This window comes from Dromiciops gliroides, chromosome 1, assembly GCF_019393635.1.
Source record: "Dromiciops gliroides isolate mDroGli1 chromosome 1, mDroGli1.pri, whole genome shotgun sequence".
NCBI lineage: Eukaryota > Metazoa > Chordata > Mammalia > Microbiotheria > Microbiotheriidae > Dromiciops > Dromiciops gliroides.
The window spans coordinates 63787467-63801747 of record NC_057861.1 but is presented as its reverse complement, the minus strand read 5'-3'; the positions used below and the strand labels follow the sequence as shown (position 1 = coordinate 63801747).

General features: G+C 38.8%; 1 pseudogene; it reads right to left on the bottom strand.

Moving 5' to 3' along the window:
• Window positions 1–3651: 3651 nt before the first annotated feature.
• Window positions 3652–8714, bottom strand: LOC122745352 (annotated as a pseudogene).
• Between the last annotated feature and the right edge of the window lie 5567 nt (window positions 8715–14281).

Below are 14281 nucleotides of genomic sequence, written 5' to 3'. Positions count from 1 at the left end.
CTGTGAAATTAGTTCAACCATTCTGGAAATCAGTTTGGAACTATGCCCAAAAGGTACTCAACTATGCATAATCTTTGACTCAGCAAGACTGCAGCTAAGTCTATACCTGCAAAAGATCAACAAAAAAAGTAAAGGACCTGTATGTACCATAATATAGCACCTTTTTTTGTGGTGGCAAAAAATTAAAATTGAAGGGCTTTCCATCATCTTGGTATAGGCTGAAAAAACATTTATATATATACATATATATATGTTTATGTATATACATATATTGTGTGGAATACTATTATCCTTTATAAAATGGTGAAAGGGATATTTTCATGAAAATCTGGGAAGATATGTATGAATAGATGCAAAGCGATACAAGGAGTTCTAAGAACCATTTGTACAATAGTAGTGACACAGTAAATATAATCAACTTAAGAACTTTGAAGGACTTAGTAATTCTGATCAACACCATGACAAACATCATTTCCAAAGGACTCATGAACCATGTCATCCACCTCCAGATAGAGTGCAAATAGACTCAGTTTATTTGTTTGTTTTTTCTTTTTAGTGAGGCAATTGGGGTTAAGTGACTTGCCCAGGGTCACACAGCTAGTAAGTGTTAAGTGTCTGAGGCCAGATTTGAACTCAGGTCCTCCTGACTCCAGGGCCGGTGCTCTATCCACTGCACCACCTAGCTGCCCCGACTCAGTTTAAATTAAAGCATACTTATATCCTTCATTCCTTCTTTCCTTCCATCTTTCCTTCCTTCCATCTTTCCTCCCTCCCTCCCTTCCTTCCTTCCTTCCTCCCTCCCTCCCTTCCTTCCTTCCTTCCTTCCTTCCTTCCTTCCTTCCTTCCTTCCTTCCTTCCTTCCTTCCTTCCTTCCTTCCTTCCTTCCTTCCTTCTTTCCTCTTTTTTTGGAAATAACAAGTGCAGGAATTTTTTTGCATCACTTTTCATATTTGTAATGAATTTTATTTTGTTGCCTTTTCAGTGGGTATGAAGAGGGGAGGAGAGAATAAGATATTTCAAAACTTAAAATGAAATTGTATCTAAAAAATGGAAAGATGACCAAAGAAACAGATTGTATTATGAGGAATCAGTAATAATTGAACTTAATAACTCAGCATTCAGTAAAATAGAAAACTCAGATTTCCCAGGAACAACTGTCTTTCTGCCAAGAAAACTTAGAAAAACTGGATAGCAATCTCGATCATATCATAAAAAATGAGAAGGTAAGCAAATCACATGCTCTTCATAGTTATGGGTAGTGTATGCATTCTTTTTTTTTTCCCCAGGGCAAAGGGGGTTAAGTGACTTGCCCAGGGTCACACAGCCAGTAAGTGTCAAGTGTCTGAGGCCAGATTTGAACTCAGGATCTCCTGAATCCAGGGCCGGTGCTTTATCCCCTGCACCACCTAGCTGCCCCCGTGTATGCATTCTTAACAAATCTAGAGATAAGGACAATTATAATAATATTATTTTGATTACAAGCGGAACATTTTCTTTCTTACTGACCCACTTCAAGAATAATCTTTGGGGGGCAGCTAGGTGGCACAGTGGATAAAGCACTGGCCCTGGATTCAGGAGGACCTGAATTCAAATCCAGTCTCTGACACTTGACACCTACTAGATGTGTGACTCTGGGCAAGTCACTTAAACCTCATTGCCCTGAAAAAGAAAAGAAAAGAAAGTTTTGGGGCAGCTAGGTGGCGCAGTACTGGATTCAGGAGGACCTGAGTTCAAATCTGGCCTCAGACACTTGACACTTACTAGCTGTATGACCCTGGGCAAGGCATTTAACCCTCATTGCCCCTCCCCTCCCCAAAGTAATAATCTTTGAAATTGACTGTTTGTGCTTATCCCAAGGCACTGCTAAAACCTGGCAAATTTTTTTACCTTACATTTCTCCTCCTCTGCATTGCTGCCTGGAAAACTGACCTTGCTTAATTCTAGTGTTTCACTATTCTTTTAATTTTGTTTACTTTTTATTTGTACTTGAATGATGAATTTTGTTTGCAGGGAAGCATAATTTTGATCTGATAGTAAGAGGGTTTTTTGTTTGTTTTTTTGCTATAGAGAGTGTGTAAAAAGTGGAGATGTAGTAACTGGAATCTACAGGGATTGTAGGTAGCGCAAAGATTTCAGACTCTGACCAATGGTGAAAAGGAAATTTCCTTATCTGGGGTTTGGTTAGATAATTCAATAAAAAATTTGCATAAAATCTCTTTTAAAAATATTGCAAATATTAGTATAGAAAGGATTTTCTTCCTCCTCTTATCAGTTGGAGACTTCAACTGTGGTATAAGTAAAACAAGCACATTTGCAGGTATACACATACACACACTAACTGGAAACATATCTCTGAGACATGTTAGGTAGATGTCTAGTGACACAGAGGGTATTTGATAGAAATCAGTACAGAGAGGGGATAGTTATCTCTTCTAAGCATCAATGGTAGCCTTAGGAAAGGCACAGTAATAGGAGAAGGTAGGATGGTAATGGAAGAATAAGGAGAGCCCAGGACAGTGGGAAGAACATTGAGTTTAGATTTAGGAACCCTGGTTTTGCTCTTCCGTTTCTGCGTAATCTTGTTTTCTCATTTGTATAATGAGGAGGCTCTGCTGGGTGACCACAAAGGACCCTTCCAGATGAAGATTGATGATCTTGCTATGGGGAGCAATTGATTTTGGTTATAATATAAAGGATATGAAATGGAATAGAAAGAGATCATCAGGCAGAGTCAGGACAGCAAAGTAGAGGCAATAACTCAGCCCAACTCTCTCAGAATTGTCCTCCAAACAAATTTAAAATAATATCTTACATTGAATTTTGGAGCAACAGAAGGAAGAGGTCAGTGCAAGACAATTTTGAAGAGTTAGACATATCAAGAGAAGTTTCTGACACTGGTATGGGGGCCTATGACAGCAGCATCAGCACCTTTGGGAACTTTCATCCCAGAGGCAGTAAAAGGGTGAGAGAACAGTTAGGAAAGAGATTTGCTGGAATTAGGTGCAAGAACTGGTGCCATTTGGCCACTCTATTGCCTGTACATAATTCTTGGTTGCAATTCCACAGGGGAAAGATTCTCTTGTCACTGGGGTTCTGGACAGTGTTCCAAGGGACAAAGCAGCACTAGCACTTTTGGCTGCAGGGTGGAAGGATACCCGGTCAGTTATAGACCCAAAAGGAGCTCTACCACTTTCAGCTGCAGGGGAGAAGGGCCCCTTCATGGGTAAAATCCAGAGTGCATATCAGGAGAGCAGTAGTCACACCTCTTCCCAGATCATATCACCTTGGAAGCACTGCAAACTTGCAGTTCCCCAGAATTAGCTCTGAAACCAAGATCACAAAAACCTGAACCTTTGGCTATTGCTTCCCCACACCCAAGTAACTGGAGACAAACTTTAATATAATGTTTGTAGCCAAGAAATAAGGCTGGGGAAGGGAGCAATGACAATTGGACAGAAGACCAACAAGAATTACCCGAAGTGTTAAAGAAATAGATAAGTGTGGTAGAAGAAAAATGGGAAAAGACATGTGACTGATACAATAAAATAATCAAAAGAGAATCGACAGATTGATTTTAAAAAGACATAAAAATGCTACTTAAAATACACATGAAAAACAGAATTAGTCAAATAGTAAAAGAGGTACTCGACTTCACTGAAGACAAGAAAAGTTTTTCCAGCCAAAGTCATGGCAGAAGAAGGTTGTGACAGCAGGATGTGGGCCCATGACAGTAGCAGCAGCAGTTGGGAGCTTTAAGCCTAGAAATAGCAAGAGATTCAACTTTCACCTTGTCAAGAAGGAGATTAAAGGGGACCCTTTGCTGGATGCAATTTCAAGACCTGGTGCTGATTGGAAACTTTATTTCCCATACATAATTGTAGGTCACAGTCCTACTGGGGAAAGATTCTCTTATCATTGGAGCCCTAATCAGAGTTCCAAGGCAGAGAGAAGCACTAGAATTTTTAGTTTCAGGACAGCAGGGTCTGCTTTCACAGTTCTAAGGCCAAGAGGAGCTCTAGAACTTGAAGCTTTAGGTAAGCAGGGGCTCTTCCTGAGTACCAATCAATAGAAGACTCAGAGAGAAGTGACCATACCTCACCACACATCATATCACATTGGAAGCAGTGAAAACTTACAGATTCCCAGAAGTAGCTCTGAAAACAGCAGCATGAAAAATCTGAAGCTTGGAACAGCATCTTCTCACCCTCAGGTCAGCAACTTTAATATAATTTTCAAAGTCAAGAGATAGGCTGGGGAAAATGAGCAAAACACAAAAAAGAACTTTATTATAAAAAGCTACTATGGTGACTGTAAAGATAAAGACACAAATTCAGAAGCAGACAACCATGTGAAAAGAACCACAAGCTGGGGCAGCTAGGTGGTACAGTAGATAAAGCACTCGTCCTGGATTCAGGAGGACCTGAGTTCAAACCTGGCCTCAGACACTTGACACTCACTAGCTGTTTGACCTCAGACAAGTCACTTAACCCTCATTACCCCACAAAAAAACAAAAAAACAAATAAAGTGAAAAGAGCAACAAGCAAAATTTCAGAGAAAATGGCAACTGGATATAAGACCTACAAAAATTACTGGAAATGTTGAAGAAAGAGATAAGAGTGATAGGGAAAACCTGGGAAAAGAAATGAGAGTGATGCAAGAAAATTATGAAAAGAGAATTAACAGCTTGGTAAAAAGGCACAAAAATACTACTGAAAACAATACATTAAAAAGAATTAACCAAGTGGTGAAGAAGGCCATCAATTTCATTGAATAGAACTCCTTAAAAACACAATAGCCAAATGGAGAATCAGACCCAAGGTCTTGCTGAAGAAAATTATTCCATAATAATTCGAATTGGATAAATGGAAGCTAATGACTCCAGAAGACATCAAAATACAGTAAAGCAAAGTAAAAAGGATGAAAAACTAGAGGAAAATATAAAATAACATTAAAAAAACAAGGAGAAATAATTTAAGAATTATTGTTCTCCCTGAAAGCCATGATGAGAAAAAAAAAAAAGAGCCTGGACATCACATTTCAAGAAATGAGAAAGGAAAACTGCCCTGTTATCTGAGAACCAGAGGATAAAATAAAAATGTAAAGTATCTGCTGATCACCTTCTGAACGAGATCCCCAAATGCAATTCCTGCAATTATTATTACCAAATTCCAGAGCTCACAGGTGAAAAACATTTCAAACATTGAGAAAGAAAAAACTCAAATATCATGGAGCCACAGTCAGGATCATGCTGGATTTAGTAGCCTCCATGTTAAAGAAGCAGAGCACTTGTAATGTCACATTCTAGAAGGAAAATAAGCTAGAAATACAACAAATTAGAATTTTTTCCATAAAAATTGAGTACAACCCTTCAGGGAAAAATTCATTTAATGAAATAGAGGCCTTTCAAGTATTGCTGAAGAAAAGACCAGAACTGAATTGAAAATGTGACACTGAAACAGAAGACTCGGAAGAAGCCTAAAAAGGTAAGAATGAAAGAGAAAGCACAAGGTACTCAATAAAATTAAACATTTTACATTTCTCTTTGGGAAGATGAGACATCCAATTCCAAAGAAATTGACCATTATTAGTCACAAGTCTACACAGACAGTGGGAGGGCTCTAAGTTGATTATGTTCTGATGATCAAAAAAAAAATGAAGTTTTGAGGAAGAGGGATGTATTGGGAGAAGGTTGAGCAAGCATGGGGAAATTATTTCACATAAAAGAAGTGCACTAGAAGAGCATTTAGAATAGAGAGGAAAATGGAGAGTTGTGGTGGCAGGCAACACTTGAACCTCACACTCAACTAAATTGGTTCAAAGAGGGAGGAATGTATATCTATATGTACATCAATGCACTCAGTTTGGCATAGAAATCTATTTTACTTAAGAGAGAAGCAGGAGAAGAAGGGGTTAAGAGAAAGGTAGCTGAATAAAGGGATTAAGGGAGACAGTGGTTTTTCCTAGGCTACTATAGCTTTATGTATTCTATGCTCTTTCCTTTATAATCTCAACCCATTGGTGAAGCAGTGTAACTGTGAACTATTTCCAACACTTGGATCACTTGCCTCCTTGTTTAATCAGTGATCCAGCCCTGTCAAGTGGCAGTCTTAGATTACTTCCACTATCTACCTTCTTTGCTCACATTCACATGTTGTGGAATGGAACTGGAGAAAATTATGAAATCCTGCTGATGAGGTCCATCCACTACAATTTAGGGAGCTTCCTCCTCACCTAATCCCTTGCACCAAGGAAAATTTTTTATCTCCCTAATCCATTTGCCATCCTCCTCCTCAGATAAAGAATTGGACACTTTCTTGTCCCTCTTCAGTGCTACCATTCACCACTTACCCCTATCCTCTCACCTGAAAAGACCTTGACTCACATTTAAAAATGAGGATATTCACTGAGGATCCCTTCTACTCCTTTTTCCATCTCATATCTCTCAGGCAATTATATAGAGAGGGACTATTTTCAAAGTGAAAAGATTCCAATTTAATGAGACTCTCAGACAGTGGGTGAGGGAAACACCCAAGAGAGAGTGCTCCCTAAAAATACAAATGCTGACAATTACTGGTTCTCACTCTCTCTCTCTTTTCACAGTCACAGTCTCCCCTTCTCTAGGCTACTCATTCCTATTAACTTTGACTCCTGCTCTTCTGGCATAGCCATCATTCCTTCCCATTTTTTTTTCCACCACTGTGGTCACCTGCTTCTGAATTTTCTCTAGTTTTCAATGTCCTTCCTAATAAAATGGTCCTGAACTGAAGATATCCCTGCAATATGGTCTGACCAGAGAAGAGTACAGAGAGACTATCCTTTCCTTTACTGTATATTCTCTCCTGTGAATTCTTTCTTCTCTAAGATTTCTGCTATTTTCCTTCAGTCAAATGAGCAACATGATGAAAGGCCTGATATGACAAAGAGTCTGCTTTGACTCTTCATCTCTTTCCTGGAAGGCACATGCCTTTCCCATCCCTGTCTCCATGGCTAAGAAATAGAAAAGTCACTTACCAATATTGGTCTCTGCTTCTTGGGTAGATGAGGGAAAGGTTGCTGGTCTCGGTGTGTATCTTTTGAATGATGGGAGTGAGGGTAGTCTTATCATACTTATAGCTATGGCATGATCTGAGTTCATCTCCCCCCAGAGCTATGATTATAATTGAAGAGAAGTGACACTGTCTACATTGGGAATCTTTGGTGTCTCAGAAGAACAAACTTTTGTTCCAGGTGCTAATAATTATCCACAATTAATGCTGATTAATGACAATTCCCACAAACCTCTGCCTCCCTGCAAAGTAAGCAAGTGTTAGGAGGTGGCAGAAAAACTTTTCTCTAGTCCCTGAGAGAGTCAGACAAGGTCATTCATGGAGGGTAAAAAGGAAGTCTGAGGCCTGGGTGTACTTGGTTGCTATCTCTTTTCTAGAATGACAGACTCCCTTAGGTGGAAGAAAAATTTAAAAACAGCAAAACTGAAGAACATATTAATAAAGCTTGTATTTTATGCAATGTTTCACGTGAATGCATTCCAGCCTTTACAAAGGAACCATGAATGTATCTTCTCATTCATATTCTCAAATATTTGAAGGACATCACATAGAAGAAAAATTAAACCCATTCTGCTTATCCTCAAAGGTATCTTTCCTTGCATATGACCTTTCCTACAGGATCTCTGAGCTTTGTTTAAACTCTCCTGTGACTTTGATGTTTATTGTCATGAGATATTGGTCTTATTTCATCTTTCTGGATTGGAAGCCTCTGTGGTCTTCTTCATAGTTTCAAGAACACTCAGGAGATAGGTACTGTTAGGAATAAATATGTTCTGCTGATGCCTCCATGATGATTCTCTAGGCCCACCCACTTCTGGGAGTCCTGAGAGCCCTGGGGATGAGTACCAAGGGACTGATGGTTGGGTAATGTAGTGACAGGAAGTTAGAAGGAGACTTTTTCACATCCAGGGAGACTTTTGATTTAAATAACTGAGAAAAAGAATAAAAGTAGAGGTGAATGAATAAAAGCTGACAGATGTGTTCATGAGTAAAAGGATGGTTAGGGTGGCTCTGATTTCAGTGTGCCTTCTGGGTGAGAGGTTGGTGCTATGAATATGTTAAATATGTTGGTGGTGTTTGTGTAGGAGGACCATGCAGCCAATGGCCAAGATCATAAACCCAAAACAAAGCACATTTCTGAAAGTAGTTATTATCACATAAAATCCATAATAATTTTATTGTACAATATACATAATCAAATGCATTTGTAATGTTGTTGCTCCTTCTTGGGCCTATTGCATTTAATGGTACAGGAATTTCTATCAGTAGGTTGAGGATCCAACAGAAGAGATAGGAAGGGGTAGTCTGTTGTGTGGTTCTAACTTTGAACTCTGATCACTTGGAATTGACTGGCCTGATAGTGATGACCTGGAACGTACTCAGGAGCCAAGTGAAGGAAATTGAAAGGTCCTCACTCAGTCTTCAAAGTTAAAATATGACCTTATACCCAACATCATCCAGGAAGTAGTTCCACCCCAAACCATGCAATGTTTGTGGGACTCCCTTGCTAAGAAGCAGAGTAGAGTTGACCAAGTACAGCTGGGTTAATATAAGACCTCGTGGCCAACAGGAGCATTTAAAGTATGAAAGGTAAAGAAGTTTCCTACAGTTCTAATTGTGGTCACAGCAAAAAACACAATTCCAAGGCAAATGTTTTTAAAAAGCATCCTGTGTGTCTTCAAAAAAGATAAAAATAGGTAGAAAAAAACCTGAGAGAACAAGAAAAGCTGCATGACTTTTCTATTTTGGGATTGCAGTCCTCAGTAGACACATGAAAATGACTTCCTCCTCCTCATTCCTATTCCTCTGTTGATGGAAATTATAATTTTAGGAAAGTTTCACAGCCTTTTTCTTGCTCAAACCCTGATTCACAGATTCCTCTAACTCAAGTCAGTGTGGGAAGCAGATGGTAGAGCTGAAATTGATTATGGTGACTGAAGATTTTTATAGAATTGTAATTTTTATAGTTACAACTACTCAAGGCAAAAATTGAAATCCTTCCTTTCCAATGATTTTCCTTCATTGAGTTCTGCAGATCTTGCTAGTGAAGGACCAAATCATTCCAAAATAGAGACCAATGATAATTGTTTTTTAGTGAGATAATTGAAGTTAAATGACTTGCCCAGGGTCACAGAGCTAGTAAGTGTCAAGTGTCTGAGGCCAGATTTGAACTCAGGTCCTCCTGGCTCCAGGGCTGGTTCTCTATCCACTGTAACACCTAGCTGCCCCTATACCAATGATCATTGTGTAGTCCTGTTGTGTGAGGGAATAAGAAGAAATCAGTCTTATAGTAAGGGTTATAAAGATTAGCATGTTACCATTTGTTCTTTATCTTATAATTTTGAAACCTTAGTAAAAAGGGATCTTTGTCGTCTTTTAGTCCAGTGGTGTCAACCTCATTTAGAAATGCATCCCTGCAGGTTCTATATTGAATCAGGAAACCACAAATCAATGCTCTCTTTTTTTTCTTTTTTCTTTTTTTTGGCAGGACAATGAGGGTTAAGAGATTTTCCCAGGGTCACAGTTAGTAAATATCCAGTGTCTGAGGCTGGATTTGAAGTCAGGTCCTCCTTAATCCAGGGCCAGTGCTTTATCCACTGTGCCACCTAGCTGTCCTTATGCTATCTATTTTTTTGTTTTTGTTTTTGAAGGGCAATGAGGGTTAAGTGACTTGCCCAGGGTCACACAGCTAGTAAGTGTCAAGTGTCTGAGGCCAGATTTGAACTCAGGTACTCCTGAATCCAGGGCTGGTGCTTTATCCACTACACCACCTAGCTGCCCCCAGGAACATATTGTTTCTTAATTGACATCTTAGTAGCTATTGGGAACCTCTTTTTATGTGCCTTTCCTTGATACTGTAAGAAAATAATAGGATTCTGGGAATGCCCAAAGCCCTCCTCTCCCTCAGCCACCCCACCCCTTTGAGGGGATTGATTGGATTGACTGACTCTGCTGATTAACTCACTTAAAGTTAATTCAATTAAAACCACAACTGCTTGGCTCTCAAGAGGGTGTGTTCTCAGAGGGTGTGAACTCTGACCTCAACATGGGGCAAGTCCAGTAAACCAATGGATTTGGATGATGTTATCCAATTAGCTTGAAGCAGTGTGTAAGGACCACCTCTCCTCCAGACCCAGAAAAAGCTTACATACTCAGTTACTCTTAGTTAGAGTTTCTCAGTGGCACTCTTGGTGGCAGAAGACTTGGAGGAACAATCAGGTCAGGCTGAGCTCTATTCTCTCTTCTAGGCCAGATAGGCCTTTTCTTAACTTTCAGAGACCTGTGTGCTCTCTTGACTAATATTTAATATACTTTAATAAATGCTTTAATGCCCCCAAACTGGTGCTACTGCTTCTAATTTATAAGTAACAACTATATTAGGAACCCCAGCTAATTTTTCCCAAACTTGGGACAGAAATAAGGTGACCACATATAGGTTTCTCATCATAAGAGATTGGAAAGTTAAATGGATGTTTTAGAGGTACACTCAGAAATTTAAATTCTTGACTTGAATGATGTGGGTTTCTCTTATTCAGGAGAATGCTTCATTATTTTTAATTATCTGTGGTATCTCACTGAAAGAGGAAGAGTGGGGGCTCCTTGGTGTCCAGGTTTTTCATTTTATTATGTTCTTTTGGGAAACTATTGGTCTTTAAGTTGTCTCAACCCTTCAAAATCAATAGCTTACAATTGTGTAGAGACCACTTTTTAAAGTATTATTGCCTCTTTCTTCTCTTATTCCAGATTGTCTTCTACTTCAATATATTTATATCCAAAATCTTTTACTATTTCTTTTTCTTTTTTTGGAGAAACTCACAATAGATTTAATTTTTTTTTCTTATACTTACTCCTTTTGTGTGGAAGAACACAGTGCCTGACCCATAGTAGATGCTTAATACACGATTATTGATTGATTGTTGACCACATGGTCTGACAATTGTTTCCTTTTTATTTTTCTTAGGGCCTTCATGTGTCTTTTTTTTTTTTTGCAGGCAATGGGGGTTAAGTGACTTGCCCAGGGTCACACAGCTAGTAAGTGTCAAGTGTCTGAGGCTGGATTTGAACTCAGGTCCTCCTGAATCCAGGGCCAGTGCTCTATCCACTGCGCTATCTAGCTGCCCCCATGTGTCTTTTTTAAAAAAAAACATCTTTTTCATTTTTTTTTGTTTGTTTGGTTTTTTGCAGGGCAATGAGGGTTAAGTGACTTGCCCAGGGTCACACAGCTGGTACATGTCAAGTGTTTGAGGCTAGATTTGAACTCAGGTCCTCCTGAGCCACCTAGCTGCCCCCTTTCATATGTCTTTTGAACCACTCTAGAACATCATGTAGGTTCCTGCTTTCTTGAGAATTCAAGAGAATGAGTATTTTATCAACTTTTGGCTCAATTTTCTTAGTCTTTCAACATTTATTTGAATATATTTATAATTTTTTGACATTTTAGTATTCATCATTTTTTAAAAGCATGGTATCCTCTTGTTTCATTTATTTGCTTGTGCTGTCTGTTTTAAATTGACTTTTTGTTCTCTTGAAATCTTTGTTGGTTTGTCTTTTGCCCCTGACACTCAATTTCTGATTCTTCCCATTTTGGTGGTTGGCATATCCTTGGGTCTAGACCTCTTTCCTGATAAACTGAGGAATTTTATTTTCTCCTTATTTTGATGCAAATGTCTTATGCCTTGAGTTATTGACCCAAACTTACCTGCATTTCTTTGGATTTCTCCACCATGCCTCTCTAAGAACCTTATCACCTTGCAAGACTGCATCAGCCTCGGTACTTATACATCACCACTATTCTCAGTGCTCCATGATCCTCTTTCAGCTTCCTAACCCTTTTATGTATTGTGGTCATCCATTAGATCATAATCTCTATGTGGGAAAGAACAGTTTTCCTTTTTCTTACTGGTATCCCCAGTGGTTAGCACAGAGCCTAGCACATAGTAGCTACTTTAATGAATATTTAATACCTGTGCAGCCCGCAGCTAGGTGGCGCAGTGGATAGAGCACTGGCCCTGGATTCAGGAGAACCTGAATTCAAATCTGGCCTCAGACATTTAACACTTACTAGCTGTGTGACTCTGGGCAAGTCACTTAACCCTCATTGCCCCGCAAAAAAGAAAAAAAGAAAAAAAACCTGTGCAGGAAGATCCAATGACCAATGACTCCATGGAGCATTACAAAAAGAATAACTCCACTCTTTCCCCTCTCTTCCCTTGAGTATTACAAAAGAATGATTCCACTTTTCCCTCTCTCTTCCTTTGCCCATGCAGATGGACTTATTTAATCAGAGGGCTTCCCCTTAGGGGTGGTTATCTATGTCAGTGCTGTTATCCTTAGTATCCCTTGGCAACTACTCTCACTTAGCAGCTAGATATAGTGATTCAATTAAGTGAACTTGTGGGTTTTCTACTTTGTGTTTCCTGAGTAAGCTTGTTAACATCATTATGAGATGTGTCATATTGAGAGGTTCTAGAATCATTGGGTGAAGCTAACTTGTGGTCAGGAGAGTTTCTTCACATAAGAAAACTGGTTTTTGATTTCTGGCATAGATAACCACCCCGAAGGGGAAGCCCTCTGGTTAAATAAGTCCACCTGTAGGGACAAAGGAAGAGAGAGGGAAAAGTGGAGTCATTCTAATTTTCCTTCAGAAACCTATGATTCTCAATTTGACACATGGCTATCAATGTGTTCCATAGTCCATCCCATTATCTTTGTCTCTGAATTTTTCATCACACAGTTGTTCTCTGCTATTATCTGGACTTTAGTTCTGCTAGGCCATATAATGCTATGGGCTCTATTACTAAAGAGCATTTCCTAGAAAGTCACACCCTGATAGGTTTAAGTTAACTCTCTTTTAATTTACAGTCAAAGCTACAAGCTACCTCGCCTATCCTGGTAGGTGGCAACCAAAGCCAAAAAATACTGTTTATGATAGTCTGTAATTTTTCATGTCCCTACTTGGTGATGATTTAAAATTGTGATGGACTAGTCCCAACTCAAGCTCATTAAGAGCTTCAGGTTCAAAATAAAAACTAAATGAGATACTCATAGACATTTAAATAATTGTCAAAAAAAATTTACTTAGGTAGTGCAGAGAAATTATATTTAACAAGTATACAATAAATCAACAGGCTTTTATTAAGTACCTATTATGTATGAGACAGTGCTAAGTTCTTAGAATAAAAGGAAAAGAGGGGCAGCTAGATGGCACAGTGGATAAAGCACTGGCCCTGGATTCAGGAGTACCTGAGTTCAAATCTGGCCTCAGACACCTGACATTTGCTAGCTGTGTGACCCTGGGCAAGTCACTTAACCCCTATTGTCCCACAAAAAAAAAAAGAATAAAAAGAAAATAAAAAACAATCCTTGTTCTCAGAGATCTCACATGAATTCAATTGGACACCTCTTGCTTGCCCTTTTGTTGGATATAATGGTCTGCTGATTACGAATCTATGGGAAGAACTAACTCCTTATTTACTTTATTTTTCTCTAGGCTTTCAGGAAGCTATGTCAGTGCTGTTATCCTTACTTCACTGAAATAGTTAAGTTTGAAGGTAGGTTTTATAACCTTGTAAGGAATAAAATAGCCTAGCCAGTATAGGAGTTGGAGTAGGACTATACTGTGGGGAGAGCTGGTAGCTCTGATTGACAAGTCCCACAGGTGGTTTTATAGATGTAATGTCTGGATGCTAAAGTCACATGGTCTCTAAATCACATGCTTTCTCCTCATAGTGGAGCTTCCCTACAGTATCTCTCTAGTAGGGGGTGGAATTCCAATTCTCACCAGAAAAAAATAATGATCACAACTGTAGAACATTTTAATACAGCTTAAATTTTATGTAATTTTCCACATGAATTGACTCCAGTCTAAACAAAGCATCTTAACAAAGCCTTCTCATTTATCTATTTTGGAGACAAGATTGGGCATTATAATTTTTCAGTTTTATAGTGTTTTTTTGTATAATTGTTCTCTCAAATTTGTTTCTAGTTTATTATGATGAAATGTAGTATTATAAATATTTTTGTGGGTATCAAGGCTTTCTTTTTTTTGACCTGTTTGTTTTATATATCTACAATTGGAATCTCTTTGTCAAAAGGGTCTGCTGGATATTTTAGTCCCTTTATTTACATAATTCCAAATTGCATTTCAGAATGGTTGTACCAATTCACATCTGCACCAGCAATGAATTAGCTTGCTACATTTCCACAACTTTGTCAATATTGACCATGCTTGACC